The sequence below is a fragment of the Saimiri boliviensis genome (genome assembly GCF_048565385.1).
Source record: "Saimiri boliviensis isolate mSaiBol1 chromosome 19 unlocalized genomic scaffold, mSaiBol1.pri SUPER_19_unloc_5, whole genome shotgun sequence".
Classification (NCBI taxonomy): domain Eukaryota; kingdom Metazoa; phylum Chordata; class Mammalia; order Primates; family Cebidae; genus Saimiri; species Saimiri boliviensis.
The window spans coordinates 307611-312155 of record NW_027412506.1 but is presented as its reverse complement, the minus strand read 5'-3'; positions in this window follow the sequence as shown (position 1 = coordinate 312155).

The window sequence follows — 4545 nt, the reverse complement described above, 5'->3', positions numbered from 1 at the left end:
GGTAAATACCTAAAACTGCTATTTGCAGGATTATGTGGCAAGGCTATTTTTAGCTTTGCAAAAAACAAAAACAAAAACAAAACAAAACAAAACAAAAACACCTGCCAAACTGTTTTCCAAAGTGACTAGCATTTTGCATTTCCACTAGCAGTGAATGAGAGTTCCCGCTGCTCTGCAACTTTGGCAGCCTTTGGTATTGTCACTTGTTTGGATTTGAGCCTTTCTATTAGGTATATATTATAGTGTAGTGGCATCTCTTTGGTTTAATATGCAATTTCCTAGTGACACATGATTTTGAGCATCTTTTTCATATGCTTATTTGCCATCCGTATGTCTTTTCTGGTGGAGTATCCAGATCTTCTGCCCATTTTTAAATTGGGTTGTTTGCTTTATTATTATTGAGTTTTAAGAGTCCTTTATGTATTTTGGACACCAGTCTTTCATCAGAGCTGTATTTTGCCAATATTTTTTCCCAGTTTATCACTTGCTTATTCATTTTCTTAACAATGCCTTTCCCAGAGCAGAAGTTTTTAATTTTAATGAAGTCCAACTGATCAATTTTTTCTTTCCTGGGTTGTGCTTTTGACATTGTATCTGAGAAGTCATCGCTATGCCCAAGGTCACCTAGATGTTCCCCTATGTTATCCTCTAGGAGTCTTACAGTTTTGTACCTTGCATTGAAGTGTAAGATCCATTTTGTGAAAGGTGTAAAATCTGTGTCTAGATTTATTTATTTTTTACATGTGGATATCTAGTCATTCTAGCACCATTTGTTGAAAAGACTATCCTTTGCCTGTTAAATTGCCTTCGTGCCTTTCTCAAAGGTTAGTCTATTTCCGAGCTCTGTATTCTTTTCTAGTGACCTATTTGTCTGCTTTTTTTCTTTCTTCACCAATTTCCACACTGTTTGGTTACTGTAGCTTTATAATTAGTGCTGAAGTCGGCAGTGTCAGTTCTGTGGGCATTTTTCTTCTGATCTTTACTATGAGAACCTGGTTGGGCTCCAGGTGATAAAACTTAGAAAAATGTGAGATCCCCACTAAATCTGGGCCCCAAGGAGTTTTGAATGCTCAAGGCAGGCCACCCTCAGCTTCTAGTAATCTGTCAGTACCATTTAAGTGCTGGCTTCAGCAACTTCTGTTCCTTGTATTTGCCTGTCTGTCTTGTTTTCAGCATGGCAATTTGCCCTGTGACCTCTCTTCTAGACCCGCTAATAAGATTTGATAATTTTCAGTTTGTTCAGCTTTTTTCTTGTTGTAAGGACAAGCGGTGACCTCCTGGCTCCTTGCAGGTTGGAGTAGAAACCAGAAATTTTATTGAACAAGTTACTTGTAATGAAAGTCAGTAATCACAAATGTAGAATTGAATAATTTCCGTAGATATGTAGAATTTTGTAGCCATCACCTCAGTCCCCTCTTAGAATACAGACTACCTTTCTTCCCTCCCCAGATTCCCCAGAGGTTCTTTGCAGTCATTTTCCAATCCCTGGTCACCATGACAGAGCCTGAACAAAATTAAAATTTGGGAAACAGACAACATTACATTTCAGCTTTTATTAGATTGGGATTTTATGTAATGGACCATTGTCTTAATCTTGTGTCAACTAGAGGAAAGATTTTATTCTTAAGGACTTTCTTTATGGGAACTTAGTAGTTAGTCCCATTTGTTGCTCTCCTTGAATTGGTTCGTCTATGCTGGTAGCAGATAGTTGCAATCAAACCTTGTCCAGTGGGCACAAGTGAAAGCGCTAAAAAAAAAATCCTTCTATTAGAAATGTAGATGATGAATTTGCAGATAATGTTATGCAGAGTTACATTTGTTTGTTTTTGAGCCGGAGTTTCACTCTTGTTGTGCTGGCTGGAGTGCAATGGCATGATCTCAGCTCACTGCAGCCTCTGCCTCCTGGGTTCAAGCAATGCTCCTGCCTCAGCCTCCTGAGTACCTGGGATTACAGGCATGCAGCACCATGCCAAGCTAATTTTCTATTTTTAGTGGAGACAGGGTTTCTCCATGTCGGTAAGGCTGGTCTTGAACTCCCAACCTCAGGTGATCTGCCCTCCTCAGCCTCCCAAAGTGTTGGGATTGGAGGCATGAGCCTTCATGCTGGAGTGCTATGTGCAATCTCAGCTAACTGCAACTTCTACCTCTAGGGTGCGAGTGATTCTTGTGCCTCAGCCTTTCGAGTTGGCTGGGATTACAGGCATGCAGCACCACGCCCGGCTAATTTTGTATTTTTAGTAGACAAAGAGTTTCTCCATGTTGGTCAGGCTGCTCTCCAACTACAAACCTCAGGTGATCCACGCACCTTAGCCTCCCAAAATACTGGAATTACATGCATGAGCCACCACACCTGGCTGGGAGTTAAATATTTTACCATCTTTTTTTTCTTTCAGAATTTGGATTGGTAACATGGAAAAGACACTTCTCACCTGCCTGAAATGCCCTTCATTATCTTCTTCTAGTTGCAAGGGCTCTGCAACAGCCCTTACAGTGCTCCCACAAAGGTAAGTATAACATTTTAATGTAGTCCCTTGCTTTTTTTTCTTCTTTTTTGTGCCTAAAGGGATTAGCATACATGTATGTGAAAATATAAAAAGAGTACAGATAGGCACCTGTAACTAGTTTTCTGTTGCTACCTATTAACGCATTATAACAAGTTAGTGGTTTGAAACTACAGAAATCAGGAAAGATTGGGTTCTCTGATCAGGGTCTTAGGAGGCTGAAATCCAGTTATGGGCTGCCTGTGTTTTTCATCTAGAGATCAGGCTACTCTTCCAAGTTTACTACAGATGTATCGGCAGAATTCCTTTTCTTGTGGGTGGAGGACTGAGATCCCTTTTTCAGTGCTCCTGGCTCTCAGCCAGGAGACACCCTGACTCCAGAGGCCACCTGCATTCTTTCTCACTTTTCCCATCTTCCAACCAACAACAGCCCATGGAATTCTTCTGCAGCTCCTATCCTCTCTCTGACTTTTTCTTTTCCTACCCACTAGAGAAATCTCTGACACTGAGGGAGTGATGTGATTAGATCTGGTGCACTCAGGAAAGCACAGCCTTTGTATTAGTCTGTTCTTGCAGTGTATAATTAATGACCTGGGTGATTTGTAAAGAAAGAAGTTTAATCAGATCATGGTTCTGTGGGCTGTGCAGGCTTCTGCTTCTGGGGAGGCCTCAGGAAAATTACAGTCATGGTGGAAGTAGAAGCAGGCACGATCTTCACATGGCCAATGGGAGAGAGAGAGAGAGAGGAGCGGGGGGAAGTGCTACATACTTTTAAGCAACTAGATCTCATGGAAACTCTCATGAGATGGCACTTGGGGGATGGTGCTGAGCCATTAGAAACCTTCCCCATGATCCAATAACCTCCTGCCAGGTCCCGCCTCTAACACTCAGGATTATAATTCAACATGAGATTTCGGTGGGGACACAGAGCCAAACCATATCACTCTTTAAAGTCATATGACTGCCATGTAACAATGTAATCACAGGAATGTCTTATCAGCTTACCAGGTTCCAGAGATAAGGGTACAGCATGTTTGGAGACCATTTTAGAAATTCTACCTATCACAGTTTAACTTCTATTCCCCAGACATTCACATCCCTCACAGATGCAAAGTACATTCACCCTTTCACCTAAGGTTTCCAAGTTTCGTGTCATGAATGCATTAGTTCAAAGTGAAAAATGTCATGTAGCTCTAATCTGATCAAAAGTTTAAAATCTCATTTAAATCATCTACACCAAGTGTGAATGAGGCTTCTGAGGGTGTCCATTAAGTACGGATTCTTTTTTGTTTTTGTTTTTGAAAGTGAGTCTTGGTCTGTGACCCATGCTGGAGTGCAGGGGTGTGATCTTGGCTTACTGCAACTTCTGCCTCCTGGGTTCAAGCGATTCTCCTGCCTCGGCCTCTTGAGTAGCTGAGATTACAGGCATGCACCACTGGATTCAGCTAATTGTTTTGTATTTTTAGTAGAGAAGGGGTTTTGCCCTGTTAACCAGGCTAGTCTGAAACTCCTGACCTCAGGGGATCCATCCCCCTAGGCCTCTCAAAGTACTAGGATTACAGGCATGAGCCACCGTGCCTGGCCCAAATACAGATCCTTGATATAATTCCCTTACCTCTGTTGACCTGTGAAACTGAACAAACAGCTTATCTGTCCTCAATGTGCACTGGTGGGACAGTCACAGAGAAACGACGCTAGTGATTCTTGTTCAAAAAGAGGGAAAGTGGAGGGAACCAAGTCACTGATCCAAAACCATTTTGAAATGGGGCTGAGCAAAGTCCAGCAGGAATTTCTTGATTGGGCTCCTCAGCCTGGAACTAACCCTCTGTGACAGGGGGCTTTGTCTCTGGGCTCTGCATATTTTTCTATCGTTATTGAAAACATTTTATTTTTCTTCTTCCCCCACTCTTTTGGTTCTTCCCCTTTCTCCTCATGGTGGCATCCTCCACTTAATCCTTGTTGCATCATCCCAGCAGAATTGGTCAGATATTGCTGGTGTCATGGTCCTGACCATCTCCACGAGGGGCTGTCCTTGTGAGCCCGT